Source organism: Myotis myotis, unplaced genomic scaffold, assembly GCF_014108235.1.
Source record: "Myotis myotis isolate mMyoMyo1 unplaced genomic scaffold, mMyoMyo1.p scaffold_m19_p_6, whole genome shotgun sequence".
In the NCBI taxonomy this organism is placed as follows: domain Eukaryota; kingdom Metazoa; phylum Chordata; class Mammalia; order Chiroptera; family Vespertilionidae; genus Myotis; species Myotis myotis.
The window spans coordinates 26622665-26647852 of record NW_023416368.1 but is presented as its reverse complement, the minus strand read 5'-3'; the positions used below and the strand labels follow the sequence as shown (position 1 = coordinate 26647852).

The window sequence follows — 25188 nt, the reverse complement described above, 5'->3', positions numbered from 1 at the left end:
TCTGACACGTGTTAAAGTCTATGGTCCAAAGTGCAGCGGTTCTCAACCTGTGGGTCGCGACCCCTTTGATGGTCGAACGACCCTTTCACAGGGGTCGCCTAAGACAATCCTGCATATCAGATATTTACATTACGATTCATAACAGTAGCAACATTACAGTGATGAAGTAGCAACAAAAATAATTTTATTGTTGGGTCACAACAGGAGGAACTGTATTTAAAGGGCCAGAAGGTTGAGAACCACTGTCCTAGTACATTAGGGTGATTGACTTCTACAAGAACAAAGTCAGGATTTGTCTCATTGTAAAGCCCCTGGCACTCTGATTGTGCCTGCAGTGATGATGGTAGTGTGGCTCAAGAATAACCTGCCCTTAGCCTTTGAGATTTGTCACAACTTATTGGGCTGAGGACTGATGGGTTTGCTTCTCAGGGGAACCCAGTTAGCTCACCAGTGCTGTACTTTGCAGCTCCCCAGGGAAACCAGCCAGCTGCTTTGCAAATGCATGCCTTGGGGTTACAAATAAGAGAGGGTTGGTGCATCAGTTAAGCAAGCCAGCAGATTTTTTTTTTTTATTCTCAAAACTATTTTGGGAGTGTTTTTTTTTTTAATTAATAAATCTTTATTGTTCAGATTATTACAGATGTTCCTCTTTTTTTCCCCCATAGCTCCCCTCCACCTGGTTCCCCATGCCCTTACCCCCTGCCACTGTCCTCATCCATAGGTGTAAGATTTTTGTCCAATCTCTTCCCACACACCCCCACACCCCCTTCCCTCCAAGAATTGTCAGTTCACTCCCTTTCTATGCCCCTGTTTCTATTATATTCACCAGTTTATTCTGACTTAATTTTTAGGTTCACTTGTTGATAGGTATTTATTTGTTGTCACTTTGTTGTTCATATATTTTATCTTTACCTTTTTCTTCTTCTTCCTCTTCTTAAAGAATATCCTTCAGCATTTCATATAATCCTGGTTTGGTGGTGATGAACTCCTTTAGCTTTTTCCTGTCTGTGAAGCTCTTTATCTGACCTTCAATTCTACATGATAGCTTTGCTGGGTAGAGTAATCTTGGTTATAGGTTCTTGCTATTCATCACTTTGAATATTTCTTGCCACTCTCTTCTGGCCTGCATGGTTTCTGTTGAGAAATCAGCTGACAGTCGTATGGGTACTCCCTTGTAGGTAACTGACTGTTTTTCTCTTGCTGCTGTTAAGATTCTCTCTTTGTCTTTTGCCCTTGGCATTTTAATTATGATGTGTCTTGGTGTAGTCCTCTTTGGATTCCTCTTGTATGGGGTTCTCTTCACTACCTGGACTTATAAGTCTATTTCTTTCATCAGGTAGGGGAAGTTTTCTGTCATGATTTCTTCTAATAGGCTTTCAGTATCTTTCGCTCTCTCTTCTTCTGGCACCCCGATAATTCGGATGTTGGTACGTTTGAAGTTGTCCCCGAGGCTCCTTACACTATCTTCATATTTTGGGGTTCTTTTTTCGTTTTGCTTTTTCGGATGGGTGTTTTTTGCTTTTTTGTATTTCAAATCTTTGACTTGATTCTTGGGATCCTCTCGTCTGCTGTTGGATCTCTGTATATTATTCTTTATTTCAGTCAGTGTATGTTTAATTTCTGACTGGTCCTTTTCCATTTTTTTGGCATTCTCATTAAGATCCTTGAAGGTCTCACTAAGTTCCTCGGAGGTTTGTAGAAGATTCTTGAGTAATCTTATAACTGTGCTTCTGAACTCTATGTCCTCCATTAGTTTGCTTTCCTCCATTTCTTTCATTTGTGACATGTTTCTTTGTCTTCACATTTTTGCTGACTGGGAGGACCCACTGTGTCTATAAGAAGAACTGCTGTGCTGGAGACACCCTTATGGGGCAGGACTTGCTTCAGTGGGGCTTTGGTGCTCACTGAGTCTGCCTCTTGAGTGTGTCCCTTATGGATGTGAGGAGTTGAAATCTGGTATCTGACCAGGGATACCCTGGCTCCTGGATCTCCAAGTCAACCACTGTGTGAGTCCACCCAGCAGGAGCTACAGAGATATCAGCAGATTTCTCCTCTTTGTTTGGGATTTGGAAGTTTTGGAGCTCCCTGACCCAGCTGCAGTTAGATTAGGCTGCAAAAGCCGAGGTGATTCCTTTGCGCTGCTGAGCACAGCTTGGGAGGGGATGTAATTTGAGTGGGGCGGGGTCTCAGAGAATCACCAGGGTGGAGCAAACAGTAATGGCTGTCGTTAGTGTCTCTGCAACTCCGTGACTCCTCACGTCTCTGCGACTCCACATCTCTGCAGTCCCGCGCCCCCACAGCAACAATGATCCCTACAAGCAGCTCTGCGAGAAAGCCACCCTCACTTTCCAAACCGCTTCAAGACAGTCCAGTTTCTCCCCGTAGGAGTCTGGGACCCCAGAATCTCGCCTTAAACGAGATCAGTGCATTCGAGAGCTTGTATCTCCTTCCAATTGAAAAAAACCGCGTATCCAGGTGCAGCCTGCCTCGCGCGCCTTTGTACCTCTGTTCTTGGTGCCTCTGTGCCTCCTACCCAGTCTCGATGCACTTCTTTCTTTCCTTCTAGTTGTAGAACTTCCAGTTGGCCAGCTTTCCCATGGTTCTGGATGATAGCTGTTTTGTCTTATAGTTGTAGTTTCGATGTTGTGGTGGTGGGCAGCACGCACAGGTTTATACCTTATGCCGCCATCTGGGTTCTCTCTTTGGGAGTCAAGCCAGCAGATTTTTTAAAATGAGCACCTACTATGTGTTTAACATGAGAAAATCAAGAGCTTTGCATTGGCAGGAAAACAGCTTTCGGGGTATGTGATACGGAAAGGGGTGGGCCCACATCAGCATGTTCAGGAGATGAGACTTCTGAGTCAGCATTCTCCATTCTGTGCAGGGAGTGGGGATGGGTGGAAGGGCAAGAACTGACTTGGATAAAGTTCAGCAGATTCCTGACTAAGAGGACTTCTGAGCCTTCAATATGTCCATTATGAACTTCCCTAAGGGCATGTGTTACGCACATTTCCACAGTTAAGGAAATGCTATTCTATATCAACATTCTACTTTTGAGGGGGAAAATGTATTTCTCATAATGTTTGGCATTAATATGGCAGAGATCCTTCAGGAGAATGGATATTTAGTTTATTTATAAATTTACTGCCACAAATAGCTAACTGAAGGACACCATGGGGTCAGTCATGCACAGAAAGCTGTGGAATCTGGTGTAGGAAAAACCCACGAAGCCCATAGTGAAGCCTATTGCCTAACTGTGTCAACTTGGGCAAGTGATTTGCCCTCCCTGAACTAAACCTATTCTGTGCAATGATAATAGTAGTAAAAAAAAAAAATAGTAATAATAAGACCCACCTTCAAGGTTGCTGTGAGGGTCAGATGGAATGATGCTTGCATACCACTTATTAAATGGCCTGGTTCATAGTAAGTGGTTAATAAAAATTGGTTGCTACTATTATTTTTTATTTCCTTATCAGTATTTGCTCCTAGGCTGCCCCCTTACCAATGAACAGTCCCCTGGGGTTGATTTCTCTCAGTGGTGGCAGTAGATAGATACTCAGCGTTTGCTTTTGTTTGTTTGATACTGGTGTGAAACAAACCAACCCCGATTAAAATTATTGAGACAATCACTTTAAAACAAATTAAAACACCTCACCTTAAATTAACTACCAATAAAAAATACACCGAAATCAGTAGAAGTGCTCCTCTTAGGAATCAGGGTTCAAGCTATTTGCCCCAAGTCAGCAGGCTTAGTGTTTGCTCTGGGGAGCTTTGTTAAGCCATCTCCCCTATTGTTTCTCCGTTGGGTGGAGCCAACTGGACCCATACTAATTAGGCTATAACCTAATTGCAATCCTGAGTTTCCACTGGGGGATAATTGAGCCTCAGGAATTCCTTTGCAGCCTATGACTCTGTGAATTTGACTGTCATTGTGGCAAAAGAAAAACAGTTCTGAAAAGAATTATTCTGAAATTCTGATCTTAGTCATTCCCTGCATTTGCTCTATCAGGTTCTCTTCCAGTGCCTGGCAACTTCCTTCTCAAGCAAGCAGTGGGGCTCTCCCCAAGACAGTGTCCCTTCCATTACTCCTTACAAATTGAAGAGGTGATGGCACTGTTCCCTGGCTATTGTCAAAATGCTCAGAAAAGGGATAAAATTATGGCTGTAAGGACCACCTCATTGCCTTATGTGAAGAAGCCATGTCTTCAGAGGGAACCGAGATGATATTTTCTACAAAGAAATAAAAGCAAAGATGTCTATCCGGGATGCAGTTAGAATCCTAAGAAGAAACTTCAGCACATTGAAAATAGCATAATTCAAGGAGGGTTTATTACAAAGGAGTGGAGGCAGGAGAATCACAGTAAACCAGGAATAGTAGCACACAACTAATTACCATCCTTAGGCTGAAGGGCTTGAGTAGAAAGTGTTTATCAGAACTCAGAAGAGGAGAGAGTTCTATAGAGTTGGCACCTCAAAAGGACCTTCGGTCTGGGGACTCAGCTAGGTGGACGCAATCTATCAGAAAGGGAGACAGAGGCCCTAACCTGTTTGCCTCAGTGGATAGAGCATCGGCCTGCGGACTGAAGGGTCCCAGGTTCGATTCTGGTCAAGGGCATGTACCTTGGTTGCAGGCACATACCCAGTAGGGAGTGTGCAGGAGGCAGCTGATGAATACTTCTCTCTCATCGATGTTTCTAACTCTCTATCCCTCTCCTTTCCTCTCTATAAGAAATCAATAAAATATATTTTTTAAAAAAAGAAAAGAAAGGGAGATAGGGGATAAATACCCTGTCCCTCGTCTTCCTCCTGCTAATCTCCTGCCAGAGCTCCCCCTTGGTGAACCCAACAGGAATCCAGAGAGTGCAGGAAACTCTGTTGATGGATTCCATGCTGGTTACTCCCTGAGAAGAGGATAGGATGGAGAGTGGCTGCCATCCAGCATAGATTTATATTGCATGCCATTTATAAAAGCCAAGGAGTGGGACCAGAAGGGATCGCCATCATAAAGCACTGCCTCAATAAATTGTAGAGAGGAACACTATCCAGGACAGCAGAGGAATGAGGTAAGTCTGTATGCGCTGGTATGGAGCAATCTTCACAGGTGCATTAAGGGCAAAAGCAAGGTTCAGGAGATTGTGCCACTGTGGTTCTCAGTGCACACTGCACATTAGCATTACCTGGGGAGCCTCAAATAAAAAATACCAGCACCTAGGCCCCTTCCCCGGAGCCTCAGAGTTCATTGATCTGGGGCAAGATCTGACTTTGGATATGGTTTTTTTTTTCTTTTTCTTTTCTTTTTTTAAATATATTTTTATTGATTTCAGAGAGGAAGGGAGAGGAAGAAAGAGATAGAAACATCAATGATGAGAGAGAATCATTGATTGGCTGCCTCCTGCATGCCCCCTACTGGGGACAGAGCCTGCAACCCAGGCATGTGCCCTTGACCGGAATCGAACCCAGGACCCTTGAGTCCACAGACCAACACTCTATACACTGAGCCAAACTGGCTAGGGCTGGGTTTGTTTCTTAAACTTCTGAGGTGATTTAGATACACAGCTAGATTTGAAAACCATGAGTGAGCATTGCATGGTCCTACTTATATAAGAATCCAGGCGCATATACACAGATGTGTGTGCATGTATGTAATATTTCTGGAAAGATGCAGGGGAATGAATCTGTTGCTGTCTCTGATGAAGTCGAATGGGACAGTAGCCTGTGGTGGAAGGGACACTGGCTTTTTCTTTCAACAATACTCTTTTGTAGTGTTGGAATTTTTTCACATGTGCATGCACTGATTGTTCCTTAACTCAAGTAAACATAGATTTCCCCAGTTTTGAAATCACCATTTGTTTTATTGCCTTCTAAAAGTTGTGGGGTGCATCTTTGTGAGAAGGAATTTATTAATACATGTGCTTTTATTTTTTTCTAGTTTTATTGAACAACAGTTGACCTACATCACTCTATATGTTTAAAGCATACATCATGATGGCTTGGTTTTAAAAGTAGGAACACTTCATGAATTTGCGTGGCATCCTTGTGCAGGGGCCATGCTGTAACATTCCAGTTTTGAGTATATGTGCTGCCAAAGGGAGCAGAGGAATTTTCTTTAACCTTTAAACTTTGTTATAGTCTCAATAGCTAGGGATTTGAGTAAGAAGATGCTGTTTGATTGAAGAATAGGGCCTGTACCAAGAAGGTGTTGTTTTTGGTGTATAATAATAACATTGTCTGTTTAAATTATTTAATGGCCACTTGACTCCTCCACATCAGGCTGGCCTGTCCAAGGCTCCAGTTCGGTTTAGTAATCGGTAACTCTGGGGACAGCAGAGGAAATTTGTCTAGGGAGCTAAGTAGAGTGGATCCTGTAAGACCCCTACATCTGGACTGATATCAGATTCCTTATTAATTTGGGAAGCCCTAACTTAGGAAACCAGAAAGTCATATTTTACATTGAGCAGCTAGCTACTTGTGAACTCTTCCCCTAACCCCTCAGCTGACATTGTGAAATTTAAGTAGTTCAGTTTTTCTTGAGCTATATATAGTTCTTTCACCTGATCTCCATCTGTCATCTTCCATCTTCTACCCACCCAATTTCCTTTGAAAGCCACATTTTAAAGGAGAATATATAATGGAAAAACCTTAACTCCTGACCTTGGTGAAAATACATTAGAGTTACTCAATAATAATTAGCAGTTGCCCTGGTAACCCCAGATGCACTGCTGAAATCACCTCTATTCGTCACTGTCCCCTGCCTTCTAGGCAATATGATCACCTGCTTCCTGCTAATGAAAAACGGGACAATTTAGTGATTTCATAATCCTTTTCAGCTTCTATTTTAAGAATAGAAGGAATACTGTTTGTGATTAGACACAGTAAAAAGAAGTGGTTTTTGTTTTGTTTTTTAGTGACTAGAGCAGAGAATCATCTTGGGTTTTAAGCAAGTTGAAAAATCCTGTTCAGTTTCATTGTGTTCACCACTGCACTCAAAACCTTAGAAGATTTAGCAGGTGAAACTTTCAGATGAGAATTTAGGATAGCACCCGGGATGGAATGGGAGAAAGATTGGCAAGGCCCTCATTGTGTCCTCTCAGACATCTAAGGCAAGGACGATGAAAGCCCATTAACATCAGCCCTTTGACTGGAAGAAGACTGCTTGAAAGTTGGAAAAGTCCAACCTGAAGCACAAGAGAGGTTTCTTCAAATAAATGTGTTGTCTTTGACTCTGTTTCAGAAGAAGCCCATATTCTTCCTTAACTCCCATATGCCATGCCTCGCTGTACGGACCTCGTGGTAGGAGCGCCGTATAACTCTCCGTTCCTTCTGGGGGAGAAAGAGCCCCCACCCTTTTACACACATAGTGCATCCTCTTTCCCTTTCTTCTGTTGATCCTTTGTGTGAAAGTGGAATTAGAGGAAATATGCCCTTAGTCATCCCATGGCAGCACTTACAATGTGCAATTGTCTCCGTGAAAATAAACTGGCAGGGGATCAAGAGTCAAGAATTGAGTCATGGGAGTCCTGGACACGCCAACCCGGTAGAGACAAGATCCACACGTTAGTGACCAACATGGCCATGGCGTCACCCCAGACAGCAGTCAGACGCAGCACTGTCCAAGGGACAACTGCAATTAAGTAATATTTTGCAGAAGAATACCCACCAACTGCTCTTGCACGATGTTCTACCCTTTCTTAAATCTCAAAGGAACGCAGACTTATCTTCATCTTATGTGCCCCCGTGGAATATGGCACCACCAGTTATTCAATTATTTGCTGCTGTACCCAGGAGCCCTCACGAATGTCAGCATTCAAAATTGGCTACATCTGACAGATAGTCCCTTCCTGTTCAATAGCAAACACTTACTAAATCCTTCTTTAAAGACACTGTTCCAGGCATAGGAAAGAAATAGTCTTCCCTCAGATCTCTTACAGCCCAGCGGGGGGAAGTCAGATCTGCATATGTAACAGCATTGCTGTTAATACGAGACAGATTTTCAGTAGTAAGTGAGTGGCTTGGTCATTCACTCAAGATTATTTATGGTTGAATCTATTTTGTCTTTTCTGTTTACATTGTGTGGGCAGGGTTTCCAGTAATCTCCCTACTTCATCTTCTAAATCTACACTGAAGTTTGTACATTCCTTGTCTGCTTTGGTCCAGCTGACGGAGAGAGAGGAAGGGGGAGCTCTAGTTTTTTGACCCAACTCTTTTTATCCTGCTAGCCAGAAGCCTTCCTATGTCTCCGACTCCGCAGCTGTCAAGCATTGGGCTTATAAAAGAAAAGATGGTGCAATGTCCCAAGTGCTTGTGTGTTTGTTTTTTTTCGCAGAGGTCTCTCTGGATCTAACATTTCAGATGAAAAAAATAAAATAAAATAAAATTTGGACCCTAAGAAAGATGGAGAGAGAAAAAAGATTGAAAGGAAGGAAAATTTGGAATTTAATCATTTGAATATGTTGCTTTTTTGACCCTTTGCATGCCATAAGTGTCCATAGACGCAAGTGGTGGACCTTCCCCACACACCACGGGCGTCTATAGCCGCAAACCTCACATATCAACTCTGGTTGCCCAATTTTAAAATCAGACTTGTTAGTGACATCTCTGGGTTTGTAAAGAAAATTATGGTGACTTAACTTCGTAAATATTCCAGTGCATATGGAATAAATGGGGGTGGTTTCTGTTTTGGATGGGTGGCAGTTAATTGGCTGAAGCCTCTGCCCCCCACCCCTCACCCCCAACTACTGCCACCAGAATTTCTCATTCGGACAGTTCTCCATTGGGAAAGTACTTTTTTTCCCTCCCAAACAATACTTGAGGCAAAAATCTGTAACATTTTTTTATACAATCCCTACACCAAATATCCTGTTAAATTGAAATTTAATTCATACCTTGAAGGATGGTTTTCTGGCCTTATATGGAAAAAGGAAAGTTCTTGAGAGTTAGTTCTTTAAACTCTGAATCAGAGTAGCCAGAAAAAAAGTAAGTGAGAAGGGACTATACCTTGCCATGGGTCAAGAAAAGTTTTGCTGGTAAGTTTTCATGCAACACCCAAATTTCTGTGTAGGGTGAGGGCTCTTTTTTCTGATTCTCAATCTATAAGGAAATTCTAAATCATAAATCGAAGTCTCTCTTCCTCACAAGCCAGCTATTAAGTTCTACCTTTAATTTCAGCACAAGTCAATGAGGTCCTGTGCCTACAAGCAGGCACCCTGCTTCATCATTACTCTTTCTGCTGTAATTTTCTTTGCATACATGGCTGCTTTTTTCCAGGCTCTTCTTTTACTTCCAGAAATGTCAACGTAGGAGTTTATTCTTTCCAAGGTACAATTCAGTAACCTGTTCCAGAGTTGGTATAAAGGGAGGCTTACTAGAACCTGAGTTGAGCCCTAGCCAGTTTGGCTCAGTGATTGGAATGTGGGCCCTGAAGACTGAAGGGTCTTGGCTTCGATTCTGGTCAAGGGCACATACCCTCCTTGCAGGCTCTGGTCAGGGCGGGTGGGGGAGGCAACCAGTCGGTGTGTCTCTTGCATCGATGTTTCTCTCTCTTGCTCTCCCCCTCCCTTCCACTCTCTCTAAAAATCAATGAAAAAAATATCTTCCGGTAAAGATTAACAACAACAACAAAAAGAACCTGAGTTGAGTTGATCTTTTGAATACTGCTTGCTCTGAATTGGGCCATGGGGAGCTCTGTTAGCCATATCCTCGGTGCTCCTATTGACAGAGCCATCTTCCAGTCTTACTCTTTAATTTTGGTGTGCCTCGTAAACAAATTCACTGTGTAACCCACTGAACATGGCACACCTCAGACAGAATTAGGTCTCTATATACAAAAGGTTTAGCTGAAACCTAAGACCCTTTTGAGTATGATTATGTAATCAGTGTGTCGGGCCTCCAAAATAGGAAGGCAATGTGGTTTTAGGCAGAATCCTGTTTGTGTGCTGCCACAAGCTTAGCTTTATTTCAGATTCATCTAGAAAAACAAAAATTTGTAGAAAAGAAGAGAAAGAAAATGCCATCTCTGCTCAAGTGAGCTATCTGTGTTTTGCCCCTATATAGAGATATTCCCTTTCTCGGAAAGGGCCCGGATCTTTGCAAGGTTGCTTTCTTGCGCATCACGGAGGGCTGCCTTGGCTCCGTGTGGTGCTGAGGCTGTGTGGTGCTGTGCCAAGCTGGGGGTAGAATCAGGACTCCTGAGGGTCATGCTTTGGTTTCACCAAGTGGGGCATATAGGTTGAGATATTTGGAGGCAGGGTGTAGAGATGAGGGGGTTGTCAGTTGGGGAGGAACTTTGGGAAACAAAGCTCTATAAAAGGAACTTTTATGGAGTTTATCCCATGTGGTATGTGATATAAATCCTCTCCCATGTCACCTCATAAAGTCTTTGATAAAAATCAGGTTTTCATTATTCGGTCTGTCACAGTGTGAAGAGCGTGGGTTCTGGGGCAGACTTATTTGAGTGCATAGCTCAACTTTCACTGCTTATTAGCTTTGTTGCCATGAAGTTACTTGATCTCTGTAAGCCTCATCTGTTTAGTAGGTACTTTATGGGGTGGTTGTGCGGATATAATGAAGTAGTTCCCATAAAGCATTTAGCATGGTTTCTAGCACATAATAAATGCTCAATAAAAGTTACCTGCCATAAATATTGTCAAATTGTTATTTTAACAATAACTGAGGATGGGAATGTCCTTGAAGGTTTGTACTGAAGTGCTGATCCTCACAGGCTGAGAAGGGGATTTAGTCAGATCCGAGTTACAGCGTAACACAACCCCTCCCCCAACAAGTCTAGAATAATCCTAGTTACACACCTGGCAGTGAGCATCAGAGTAGTTCTGAGTACTCTGAACTGAAAGAGCCCACACCTTCTGGTTCCTAGCCTAGTTGGACACACTGAGGCTACCTTGGGATGGAGAGAGTGGGGGGCAGGATCACAGGCCAGGAATCCAGGAGAGGCTGGAAAGAGCTGGAGCTATGGGGAGGTGGGGTCTCTCGGAAGAAGGCCAGCCCCAGAATGAAGTTGAGCATCACCACAATTCAGCTCTGTGAGTTGTTGGCCCTCTCTGCATCCAACGGCCCCTCCTACCGCACCCCTGCTGGGTGCTCCCCACCAGACTTCTTCTTTACCACTATTCAGTGCAGGCATCTTTTCCCTCCTGGTTTCTGAGTCCATGGCCTCACTCTCCACAGAATTTAACTCTCTGCTTCCCAGCCCTAATTCCTGAGAGGGCAAATCTGACTGACTGAGCTAGCTTTCTGCTGGGCCCCATCCTTGGCTGGTCGCTAAACTCTGGACCAGAGGCCCTGAGGCAGGTGCTTCTACAGTTTAATCATCTGTTGCCAGAAGGGGCTGAATTACAGAGCTTTCCAGCAGGAACTCGGGGGAGAACAGGTTCTAAGACTGGCCATGCCCAAGACATACCTTATTTCGCACACAGTAACAGACTTGGCTCCTAGATTTTATGCCATGCAATATTTTGGAATACTCCACTCTGTTTATTCACACAACAGAGAGGTAATACAGTTGACCCTTGAACAACATGGTTTAGACCAGCAGTTCTCAACCTGTGGGTCGCGACCCCTTTGGGGGTCGAACGACCCTTTCACAGGGGTCGCCTAAGACCATCAGAAAACACATATATTATTACATATTGCTTTTGTGATTAATCACTATGCTTTAATGATGTTCAGTTTGTAACAATGAAAATACATCCCGCATATCAGATATTTACATTACGATTCATAACAGTAGCAACATTACAGTTATGAAGTAGCAAAAAAATAATTTTATGGTTGGGGTCACCACAACATGAGGAACTATATTAAAGGGTTGTGGCATTAGGGAGGTTGAGAACCACTGGTTTAGACTGTTCTGGTCCACTTATATGATTTTTTCCCCCAATAAATGTACAGTCAGTGCTCCATAGTCTCAGGTTTTACATCAGTGGATTCAACCAACCACAATCAAAAACAGTATTTTTGACCTCAGGTTGGGAGTCCATGGATGCGGAGAACCGACTGTATGCATTGTTCTCTTTATGTCATTTTATGTAAGAGATTTTGGTGTCTATAGGGGTTCCTGAAACCAATCCCCACAGGTATCAGGGGGCTGTAGTAAAGTTTGGGGGAGTCAAAGTAATTCATTGATTTTCGCCTGCACAGGGGTTGGCACCTCTAACTCTTGTGCTGTTCAAGCGTCACCTATAATTGCTGATGAGACATAGTGCAGAACTTTAAAAAAAAAAGACAACTGTGATAATACAGAGTCTGGATAAAGAGCAAGCCACTCTTCACACCCAACAGCACCTTGGGTCACAAATTATGTAACAACACAAGACAGTAATTCATTTAAAGTAAATTTTTTGACATATCTACTTTTGAAGGTAAAAAGTGTTCTGTATCTTAGATTTCCATTGGTTAAAATAAAGGCTGGGTGCTTAAATAATTAAAGGTGATTTATTTGTAGAATTACAAGAGGGAAAATCTTCACTGATAAAGATTTTATAGCACAATACTGGTTTTAGTGTGGGGAAATGGGGGGAGGACATGACCAAGCCAGACTGACCACAATATTTTCATGGGAATTTTTTTTTTTAACTGGAGCTGGGTTAAGATTCTGTTTTGCCCTCTGGAATGGTGAGCAGCTATGTTCCCCGCCACAGGGAGAAATCCCAGTTGCTGTCATTCCAGTGTGTAGAGAGAAGCAGAAAGGACACAGTGGGAGCAACACTAGAGAGGTGCCTTCCTGTACTCTTTTTTCCTTACTTGAGTTCAATTTTCTGCAACTAAGTATTCCTCATTCAGCTGGAATTAATGTCCTCACTATGTAAGTGCACTATGTTAATGATGAGTTAGATGGCAATAGTGTCCTTCGTAATGAGAGATAACAGAAGTAGAAAACATATTAATATATGAAATAGAAATCATACAATAATACATGCTATAGGACAGAGTGCTGCTGAAATTCCCCAACAGGAGAGATGACTTTGAGCTGGAATGGTCAAGGAAGAGTTTGTGATCAAATTGGCATTTGAACTTGGGTCTTGAAAGATGGGTTGGATTTAGACAGAAGGGACATGGAGTATTCTGGGCATGGGGAACTGTAAGGAAAGACTCAGAGGCAGGAACATATAGGGCATGTGCTGCTCGTAATTGACTTTGTCTGAACATATGCGTTTCATCTATTATGTTACAATTGTTTTGTTTCTTATGTCAATATGATTCTTACTTCTTTAGGCGCTAAAGCTGGGAAAGCCTAATGATGTTGTCTTCCCATTCCAAAATGCCTTGCTAGCTGAATCCCAGTGGAACATCTTCTATCGATTTATCTTGTGTAATTAACTTGCCTGAAACGGTCTCTGGTTTCATCACAGTTTTGCTTCACAGTCAAATAGGCTTCACCATCTGGAACTCCTCTATTTTTTTATTGTTGACAATATTACAGATGTCCCCCATTTTCCCCTCCCCATCCCACCCCGGCTTTCCCCACACTGTTGTTTGTGTCCATGGGTTATGCACATATGCATATATGTTGGAACTCCTCTATTTTTTTTAGCCCAAATTTTCTTCCACAAAGCGTCTGATTTCCTTTCTAAGTGTGACACAAGGCCTTACAACATTCTGCTTTATCCTCTTTGCTTTGAGTTTTGTTCTGTAAAAAACTAACAATGGAGGTTTGAAAATAAGCTATATTCCTCCTGTCTGTGTTACAACCCAAGAACAAGTGCATCCGGCACATTCTGACACCTTCAGCTTTCAGCAAGGGCTGTTTACCTTGGAGTCAGGCTGTACCTCTAAGAGATTACCTCTGAGTTTGTAATGGATAGAGCAGCTCAGAGACAAATGGGACAGGCCAGATTTATAGTGGGCTTAATAAGGACAGAGTATAAATAGCGAAAACATAGCCTTAGAGAAAATTCCTGTTTATTTTTACTCCTTAGAGTTGCTATGTTTAGACTTCAGTTACTGTGCTAAATCTGATAAAGTGAGTCTGGTATTTATTTTCATTTGGATCAGTAACATCCATTGTCTTTCTCAAATTATAAGTGAATTATAGAAACTGCACCCCAGCCACTCAACTATAGTTGACACATTGTCACTAAGCACCGTGCGAGGTTCAAGTGACTGCTGGACATTACCGTTAGGAATGTTTGCTTTCTCTCAGTCCAGGGCCTTTCTGGTCTCCAATAAGAGCTGGCTATTCCTGTCCTTCTCACATGTTTCTGGAAAGGAAGCACCACTAATATAGACATCCCTAATAGGAACATTTTTTTAAGTGTACAGGTAGTTGTTATATATGAGACCCCATGTTGTGCTTTAGCAAACTTAACAATCAGGCTTCTCAGTTACAAGTAACAGAAAACTCAGCCCAACGAACTCAGACTGAAATGGAACTTATTAGTTCACCTGTGTGCTGAGGGGCACAGGAGCACTGCCTTCAGGCATGGATGGACACAGGTGCTCAGATGTTGCCCTCGGGCCCCAGTTCTTTCCATCTCTCAGCTCAGTTTTCCTCTATGTTCGCTTCTCTTAGATGAGCACTTTCCTTTTGATCACAAGATAGTTGCCACCAGCTGGGCTTAACTTTCTTAAAACTCCAAGTTTAGGAGAAAGGAGAGAACTTCTGTTCCCCCAAAGTTTGAACAGTAGTCTGGGCCTAATTCCTCTTGGCCCACATCGGCCAGGAGTATGTGCCGCTCTGCCGAGCTCGGCCGGAATCTCCTAGTCAGCCTTGACTGGCACGCGCAGAGCACATGGACTCTGAGATTGGAGAAGGGGAGGTCCCCAGAGGAGAGACAGCCCCAGAGCACAGATGTCCACTGCCGTGGGGCTTTCTTACATGGATTTAGTGAAGGATTCCGTGGCTTCGCTAAACTCCTGGAGGCAAATCTGTGCTTCTTTTTGTTGCTGTTGTTCCCACTAGTTTCTTACATGTTCTCTGAAAATGTCCCATTTTGGAGTCCAAATGGTTATTGCAGATTTTCCGATTTTATTCTTAGTTAACTGACTGGCTCCTTTGAGAGCAACATTTTTTATAGTTTTAAACATGAAGAAAATGTCATCTTCTTATGTAGCTCTGGACAGAGTTGATTCCTTTGAAAACTGAATTTCTGGGAAAAGGCTTTTATTATCAGTGCCCATTATAGATCATTAGAGGACATATGGCAAACACTGGTGTGCCGGGGCTTGGCCTCCATTAGTTTGAATGACAGTGTTGTAAGGAGTGCATCCTGGGATGTGATTAACGAGAGGAGAGGAATCTTAAAGAGAGCCACGAACACACACAAACGGTGTGTCTCCTGGCCCCGCCGCTCTGGCGGCTCCTCAGGCACCGGCCGCTGGGTGGTGGCATCTTCTGGAGGTCTGCCAGACAGGGCAGGGCAGCGACAGCCAACTCATGAGCTCTGCACAAGCCTCCAGCTGGTGGTGACATTGCCCAAAAGCTATGAGTGTGGATAAGAACAGAGGCTCTGCCAGCACCACATTGAGCGGCTGGAAAATTCCACCTTTGTTTGATCCTCCAGGGCCTGATTCATATTCCTGAGGATACATTTTGCTCTCAAAGGTGGCAAAATGCAGGGTGGGACAAACATAGGATTACAGTTGTTCGTATGGAAAATAATGCAATAAATTAATAATAATACAAGAGTAAAGTATGTTTTGCTTACTCACAGCTATAAACCTACTTTTGCTGCACCCTGTGTATTTGTCGGCATGCCACATCCCCATGAAACCTAGGAGGATGTTGGTGGTGATGATGGTGGCTAACATCCATTAGGCACTGATGTGCCAGGTACTGTACAGGTCCTTACGTAGTTAATCACCGTATTGCATGAGGTGCTGTTATAACCCCCAATTTACAGCTGATGAAAGAGACTGCAACAGTTCCATCATGTTCTCTCTAACCCTTCATTCCCAAGTATGACTCAAGTTTAGATGCTGGGCAAGTTTTGGGAGCTCAGGAGACCGTGGGAGAAAAGGGAGCGTGATTGAGTACCTTACACTCAAGCAGGCCAAAGTATAAGAGAAAGAAAGGGGGAGAGCAGGAAATAGTTGGAATAAGTGATAACAAAGGACAGAATATAAAGGATGAAAATAGGGGGTTTCAGGGAAAAAGAAGAGTGGGATGAAGGTTTAGTGACCATCTGCTGTTGCCAGGCCCTGGTCTTGAGGGTTTACATGCATTGTCTTCCTCAAGATCACAGAGCTGGGAGGCAGCAGGACTGGAATTTGGACAGAGGCCAGTATAAGTCCCCTGGCCAGCAAGTCTTTCATCATTTTGAGGACCAGTCCCTCATTCCTAGCCATGGTTAGCAGTCAGGGATGTGAGCTGCCTTCATCCTGAGATTTGATTGATACTCAGAGATAATATTGGCACAGCCCTTCCTTTGCTGGGAGGCAACTACTGTTCTCTCCCATCACATGAAGGGAAGGGGGAGGCAACGCAGTTTTGCAGCACTCCTCCTTTCTTCAGGCTTTCAGAGCCAATTCTTCAGGCCTCAGGTATGTTGGCAGAGGTGCAAATCTCTCCTATTCCAGAGCCTTCTAATCTCAGGTAAGCAGTGTTTCTTCAGACTAGGGAGATTTCCCTGCATTTGCTCATTTCTGCCATTAAAACAACAACAACAACAACAACAACAAAACAAAACAGCTTTCCCTCCAAAGCTGACCATCTGGTTGTCACTACACTTCCCTCCAAATAGAAGAGGCAGCAGCAGGATGTTTGCAAGTCCAGCCTTATTTCTGGCGTAGGCACAGTCCTAGGGTTGACTGACTGCAGTTTCAATTGCTATTAGGTTTGCGATTTGGGAATTGAACTTCCTCTTCAGATTTTTCCCTTTCCTTCCTTTTATTGCTTGGCATCCAGGTATAATCGTTCCCCCTAGGGCTGAACCAATTTCAATGCATTTATTAAAGGATGACTTTATAGCTTGGGAAGCATATCCATCTCAAAATCTATGCAGGCAACCATCTCACACACACACTGGTCTCCTGCTGCCAGTGAAATCTAGGCCAGCGTTTTCAAGATTTTCAAGCCTTTACTAAGAGCAGGCATTTGTTTTTTATTTCAAGTCTTTGTGTGCTGACAAGCTGTATACGGGTGTGTGTGTGTTTAGAGCACAGTTGGGGGACAGTGCAAGCAAATGTGTTACATGTGCCAGGTATCCGGTGACAACTGTTCTCTGAGCATTGTTAATAACCAAACAAAAACATGAGGCTCATTACTCTTTTTCACAATACATACACAGTCGAGTACAATTGGAATAAAAGATAACAGCAAAGGCTGAGAGAAGACAGTGCTTCAGCATCTCACTTCCCTGAGCTACCTAGCAGCCATGACAAAGAAGAGAAAAGTATGTGTAGTTCAGTTGTCTAATCAAGGAAAGCATGGCAATCCATCACAATTTACAACATATGGGACCAAGCCATCTCTCAAAAGAAAAAACGTGGCTTTGGCTTGTTTTATTAACAAGAGTTAACATTTTCTTGAGCCCTTTCTAAGTTCAGGCACTTTGTTTAGCAGTTTTGTATTATTTCACTTACCTCACAATCACCCTCTGAGGTAGGTACTACTTTCCTCCTTTTACAGAGAGGAAACTGAGCTGTGGAAAGGTTCATTAACTCACCAACAGGCCAGGCAGTCCAGCTGCACATGCTTTTCACCACCTCACTGTTTGGGAAATATTTTTGTCCAAGGACTGTGTAAGTCCTAAAGCAGAGCCCCAGCAGAATTAGAGGTCTGCATGGAAGGGAGGGATGACCTTGACCTACATTCCACACTAGGCTTCCCTAACCTAAGAGACTTGCCCTACAGAGCATTGTTGTTTAGTGGAAGCCGCCTAGATACTAAGGCTGGTCCACCCAGCGTGATGAATTGGGTTCTGGCTGAGCTAAGAGGCTCCTCTTCCCAGGATTCAGCTGCTGTGTATGGGCCACACCTAAACCTCATCAACTTTAGAATCCAGTCGTTAGCTCTAGAAGAGAGAGAGGTTTTATATTCTGGTGTGTTGGGGCAGGAAGGCTACTTCCAAATAGAGGCTCTGCATGTGGTTTAGACATCAGTATTTTTTTAAAAGAATGATGGCACTAGGTAGGACTAACTTAATATTTCTTCTGTCTTATTCCAGCTCTGAGACTCTGTCCCATTCAAAAGCAAAAGATAGGAAGCAACCTACATGTTTGTTGGTAAGGATCTGGTTGAGTAAGCTGTTGCACATCTCCATAGTGGAATGCTGTGTAGCCACTAAAAAGAACCCAGGGGACAACTTGGTGTGGTGAGGGAACAGTCTCCAAGATATATTAAGGAAAGCAAGCACTGTTCAGAACAATGTGAATAACTTGCTACTATTTGTTTTTAAAGAAAGGAAAACCACACACACACGCTTGTATGTTCATGTCATATCCCTAGATAGAAGGAGATACAAGAAATTCACAACATTGGCTACTTTTGGGGAGTGGGTCAATGGAAAGGGAGACTTATTTTTTTCTATCTACCCTTGTATACTGGTACCTTTTTATACTGTCTGGAAATTTTATCTACTGTTATCCATTCAAAGCAGTAGATTAAATATAAATTAAAGAGCAAAACCTCCCTGTTCCCCAAATAAGTTAAAGGGTATTCGTATATTTTATTTAGAGATAGAGACATATAACTCCATCCCCTGGTTGTGAATTATCCATCATAAGAGTATTTTCAATCTGTAGTTTATAACCAGGCAACCCTGTAGCAATATAGGATTACCTGGGATCATAAGTAATTGGAGCCCTCATCCAAATACTTGCTGATACCGTACATCTGAGCTTCTAAACAAGCGAGCAATAAAGTCCTATATTGAACTTCTGAGCCTCATACCTGTGAGGGACTGATAAGTACACTTGAGCAGGTTCTTCGATATGTGTTCAGGTCCATTATCAGACATAAATGAGCTTAAGTGTAAACCTGAGATTTAACTACATTTCAGGAGCGGAGCGATACAGAGCTGCAGGAAGGATGCCAGAGAACCTGTGTGCTCAGAATACATATGTTGCTGTAACTTTTTACAAGTTTTTCCTTTCCTGTGTAAAAGGAGCCCAAAAGGTCTGTCCCCTGTTTAAGGCTGTTTAGGTGACATAAGGGCTAGCTCTTACTTTTTGGTGCTTCACAGGTGATTAGTGGTAGTACTATTTTAGCAGTAAAAACTCAGGCATCCAGGGTCCTGCTTGCAGCCAGGGGAATTTATAAACAGTTGGTGATCAAAGGGATTGGTAAACATCATGAAAGGCAGCTCATGGGAAGCGTAAACAAAATGCTGAGAGGTGCCTGAGATGCAGGGTTGTTGTAGGCTGGGACACTGAGGGACATGCTGGAAATCATCTGGTCCTGAAGAAGAATGTCTGCCATGAATTTTTAGCATATTTGTCTTTTGAAAGTATATATTTTCAGAAAAAAACATTCCCCGCCCCCAATTTTTTTTTTTCTTTTGGGAGGGCTGGGGAGTGCCTCAGGAGTGAGGAGGGATGGGCTAGGAGGGCCGGGGGAACTGCCCTCCCCCCAGTTTTTAGTATAAAGAATAATAGACACCAAAGTATAGAAGATTCCTGATCCACGCCTGGCCCGGAAGTTTTATGCTACTCCACACACTTGGTAGGGGAGGAGGGAGTTTTCTGTATTTTTGCCAAAAACAGGCTGGAGTTACTTTCTGATTCTGCTTTTAGGTTTGGGAGAGAGCTGGCCTAAGTAATTGTTTTTAACTAACTTGGACTTTCCCCCTTTATTTTCTAAGTTTCTCATCTGAAATGTGGCATGTAAAATAAGAGGAAATCATCTTTATAAGATGTGTGTCTTCTCCTCTAAGCCAAAGGTTCACTAAGCATTTGTCCCTTAAAACAGATGAGCAGCCATGTCGCCTGTGTGAGGAGATGCCTGCCACACAGACCAGGGGAAGCGACTCACGGAGCCTAGTTCCAGGTTCATGAACAGAAGCTCACTTCTTAGGTGGTGGGAGTTCATCCAATGGGACTTTACTCTGAAAGTCAATTTCATGTGGGAAACTACCCGCAGGCTTGGCAGGGAAGCCCTTTAGGCGGGAGAGTGACTTAATGGCTGTCTCCAAGAGGTTTTTCTTTCTTCTTCCAGTTCACCTTACCAGGAGTATAAAACTGTCACCTCCCTGCTCGTGTGCATTAGAGTAGAAGTCCTTTTACCACTGTATAGAAAGTCTAAAAATGAGAAATTAATTTGGATTCGCCTTAGGGTAGCTTGGAGAATGCTTTTAAATGCTGATATTAAGAAGCATTTGGAAAGAAGATTCATTTGGAGCCTGAGGAGGGAATTCCTGTAGATGGCTGTTTAACATAACCCTAAGTGGCAGGCTGTTAGGCAGCAGTGTAGGTAGGATGGAAACTTAAATTTCAATCCTATAATGTGAATTTCTGCCATAAAAAAAAAGGCTTAGGTATCTGATTACCATTCTTATGCAATTTTCAGCTCATAATCTCCAAATCCACAAATGCCTTTAGGGTATAATGTGCAAAGAAAATTCTATATTGCTAGAGACCATGAAAAGGAGAGAACCAGTTTCATGGAAAGCAGAAATGTGAGTTACATTAAGTGGGGCACGGTGTCAATATGCTTTGGTGCTGGCACTCATGTGTCACTGCTTTGAGCAAAAATTTGACGTCTGTATTCTACGTAGGGACCATATATCTTTTTTTAAAAAATACATTGTATTGATTTTTTACAGAGAGGAAGGGAGAGGGATAGAGAGCCAGAAACATCGATGAGAGAGAAGTATTGATCAGCTGCCTCCTGCATACCCCCTACTGGGGATGTGCCTGCAACCAAGGTACATGCCCTTGACCGGAATCGAACCCAGACTCTTCAGCCCCCAGGCCAACACTCTATCCAGTGAGCCAAACCGGCTAGGGCTGGGACCATATATCTTGGTTCACCCATTATATCTCTAGTCCAGGTGTAAACTTAGTAGTGTCTCCCTCCTTCACTACCCTGGTTTGGGCAATAAATTGTATTTTATTTTTTTTAAATAATTCTTTATTATTGAAAGTATTACATACGTCCCTTTTTCCCCCATTGACCCACTTCAGCCTGCTTCTGCCTCCCTCCCACCCCAGGTCTTCAGCGCCCTATTGTCTGTGTCCTTGGGTTATACATATATGAATACAAGGTCTTTGGTTGATTAGCTCCCCCGCTCCCCACGCCCCCCTCCTCCCCGCCCCTGGCCTTCCCTCTGAGATTCTGCACTCCGTTCCATGCTTCAAGTCTCTGGATCCACTCCATTCATCAGTTTGCTACTTAGATTGGGTGATTTTATGATCACTCTAATTATATACAGTACAGCATTCATCATAACACCTCATCATATTGGTGCCCTGGTGTCTTTTCCACTACCAGTGGTTCTCAAACTTCCTAATGCCGCTACCCTTTAATACAATTCCTCATGTTGTGATGACCCCCAACCATAAAATTATTTTTGTTGCTACTTCATAACTGTAATTTTGATACTGTTATGAATCGTAATGTAAATATCTGATATGCTATATGTGTTTTCCGATGGTCGCGACCCACAGGTTGGGAACCGCAGTTTAGTGACTAAAGTAATCATCTTTAACCAGGGGCCATCATGTTTGTCTCTACCCTGGCCTCCCAGGATAGTGCTTGGCTGGTGCTTGCCGCGTAGTACATATTGAATGAAGGAATCGACATCTCAGGCAGCATCACACCAGCCTATAGGGTTTGGCTCCATGAGATGTATGTGAAGTCACCAACCACAATGCTCCCCAATGCAGGCCTTATCGAATGCCAAGATACTCTGTCGTAGTTAATTACCAGACCCCAGAGAACCTGGCAGGGACACCATATATATCGCAGTCATACACATGTATCTGATAGACACATTGACCCAGAGTTGCCTTGGAAACGCGGTACCATCCACAGACCAGCAGACTAGAAGTTTGAAAAAAGTCCTGGGAGATTAAGAATCTGGCTGGCACTATTATCAAAAATAACAACATTACGAAATATATGTTTATAGTGATTCCCAGTTTTTGGAGCCATTTCATACAGATATTTTATTTGATTGTTGCATTAACGCCACTCACAGCATTTTGCACACCGGATTATGGTTGCCCATTTCCATCTCTGATTCTTGCACTAAGCTGTCACATACCTTAAACCCATGTCCATTTCCTGTTCACAGTAGTTTCCTCAGCACGTGGCAGTGCTAGTTGTAGGCATTTCATAAACATGGACTGACAGATGAGGAGTGTGGGCAGCTAGTGCCTACATTTTGTGATGAGAGCAACTGAGACTGAGAGTGGCTTGAGTCTTACGTTGCTCTGAGGCTGCCATTCAAGCCTAGACTTTCTGATTCCAAGTCCTGTGCTCTTCCTGTTGAATTAGCACCCAGAAAAGACAGCATGGTGTTCATTGTATGGAATTAGCAACTTTGCAAGAAAGGTAGAAAAATGGGAGATTGCAGTTCCCTCTGCCTGGTGCTTCCTCCCTCTTTCTGCCCTTGTTAATGCTGTTGTCCCTTTGAAGATGCACTTGAGCTCCTCCAGGGAGCTCTCCCTGACCCCCTCACCCTTGACTGCACCATGGCCCACTTTTCAAAAAGTGCTATCCCAGTAGCCAGTGCTTATTTCTGTCGTACTTCACGGTAGCTGCTGCCACCCATCAGAGGCTCCCTTGGAGCCAGACACTGAGCTGAGAGCATCACATTCACTCACAATTATTTAGGAGGGACAGTGTTAATGATCTCATTTCTCAGGTGGGGAAACCGAGGCTCAGAAAGCACAAGGTCACACCATTTGTTGTGGCAGACTGAAAAATCCATCACATGATTCTACTCTCCTAAACCCACCACAGAGCACTTAACTAAATGCATAATACTCATCTGTTTAGATCCCAAGCTTCTCCACTGGACAGCGAGCTCCTTAAGGGCTGAGACTGGGTCTTATTTCTCTTTGGCATCCACTACTTTTCTTGGCATCAAGGTGGCTTTCACTAAATAGTTGCTGGGTGGAGGAGCAAGAGAGGCAGTGAGGGGAGAGCTGTGGGACCCCAAATGTAAACAGTAACCATGTCAGCTTCTTGGACCAGCCCATGGCCGCCTATGAGGTATTGCTGTTCATGACTGTGGCTTTCTGGTCTGCTGGCTGTGATCGCCTCAGCTGAATGCTGCCCTTGCTGCTCAGGACAGACACAGTGAGCTGCGCCTGACATCTAGCACTCCAGAATTATCTTCACTGAACCAGTACTTGGCTTACCCAGAGTGCATTAGAGTCATTAGCACCACGCTGGTGGGTGGCCACTCCAGGAGGCATTTGAAAGGAGAAATCTTGGGAGGATTTCTTTGACTTTTTTCTTTTCTTTTTTTTGCCTGAGGTAATTTTCTCCAAAATGGCCCTTTTATTTCCCATTTTAAAAATATGGAGTTATTTCCAATGTTTGGAAAATCCACATTTAATTTGTACTGTGGGGAAAGTCCTATGATACATTTTTTTCATCCCTACTCTTGAGACTAAATATAGGCCTTCCTTTTTCCACCCTCCCCACTCAGCCTGGGTTTTGTTCCCAACGACCCTGCTGGCACTGCTCCCACCAAAGTCACCAGTCACCTCCCTGTCACGTCTCACAGGCCCCTCTCAGCCTTGTCTTACTTGATTTCTGGCAATGTTGGACATGGTCTAGGGCCCATCTGGTTAAAGCCCTCTCTTTGCTTGTTTTGGGTGACACCACTTTCTTTGATTTTCTTGCTCTCTCTGCCTGTCTCCTCCAAGGGATCCTTTCCCCTTAAACGTTCTTGTTTCTTAGGGTCTGGTTTTAAATCTTTCCTAACTCTTACATTGAGCACATCCCTTTCTATGGTTCCAATCACCAGCAACATGCCAGTGCCAGGTGACTGTCGTGTGTGAATGCTTCCTCTCTCTGCCCTGCACTCCCACCTGTTCCTCACCCTGTGCTTTCTGTTTCCAGGAATTCCACCCATCTCCAGCTGGTGCCCAGAAACCTGGCCAGCTTCCTTTACTCTCTTTACTTATCACTGACTTCTCCCCAGTGATCAAAACATGTAAAGTCTGCCTCTCTCACATCAGCCACTTGTCTCCCTTCCTGCTCCCTCACCCAAGCCTGCCCATCTTGTTTGTCCTCCTGACCATTGACTATCTCCCCCCCCCCCCCCCCCGGCTCACTCTCTGTGCTGCAGCCCTCAGGATTGTTCTAATGTGCAAACTTGAACACAGCACTCCCTCTGCCCCCTTCAAGGTCTTTGATGGTTCCCATAGATACCAGGAACTCTAGAATCCTTTTATTGGAGAGACCTGGATAGTCCACCCCTGCTTAATACCACAGTCTCTGTTTAAACTCTTCATTTGGGCCCTACTGAGCCTATTTCATTTCCTAATCCTGCCCTGTGTCTTCTCACCTACAGGAAGATGAGATGTTGTTATTAAACATCACTTCTTTCAGAAAGCCTCTTTTGATCCTTCCTCCTCTACTGGATGGGGTAACCCCTGCACATTAGGAAAGCATTTACCACCCCGCTCCCAGTACAGCATTGTCACAGTGTGTTGTCACCACCCGGGTATTTGTGTCATTCTCTATGGGCCAATGCTGTTCTCTCTACTGCATCTCCTTAGCACCCACCACAGTGCCTAGAACTTAGTAATAAAAATTCGTTTCTTACATGAATGAGTAAACACATAAAATACATTGAAAGGGATTTTTAGACAATCAGTTTTGCAAAAAGTGGAATTTTGCCTCCCCCCCCCCCCCCCCCCCGGAAATTACACTATCTTTGAGATTTTTCAAGGAGTTTTGTTTTATAGTTTTAGTTTTATGTTTTTTAACTCTATAAACACATCAGAGGTTTAGCAGTGCCTCAGATTCAGGAAATTGTTTCAACTCTCTAGTGTTTTTCAGTTGCACATAGAGTGAGATCTAACCTCTTTCTCCTGGGTACATGGCCTTGCTTGCCTTACCTAAACCTCCCAACCTCCCTTCACATGCCGGTGCCCCCCCACCATTCATATGCCTGTCCCCCTTGCTTGCCATGCTCCTGTGCTTATTCTGTTCCTTGTACAAACCAAGTTCATTCTTGCTATAGAGCCTGCTGCCTTAGAAGGTTCTTCCCTGATCCTCACATGCCCCAGCCTACTCTTACCCCTGCCCATTACTGTTCACCACATCACCTGTTT

At 43.6% G+C, this 25188-nt stretch overlaps 1 protein-coding gene and 1 pseudogene across 4 annotated transcripts in view; one reads left to right on the top strand and one right to left on the bottom strand.

Moving 5' to 3' along the window:
• Positions 1–25188, top strand: part of ARHGAP26 (Rho GTPase activating protein 26) — a 421272-nt gene that overhangs the window by 349369 nt on the left and 46715 nt on the right. The window lies entirely within an intron of this gene.
• LOC118659432 lies at positions 5998–6095 on the bottom strand (annotated as a pseudogene).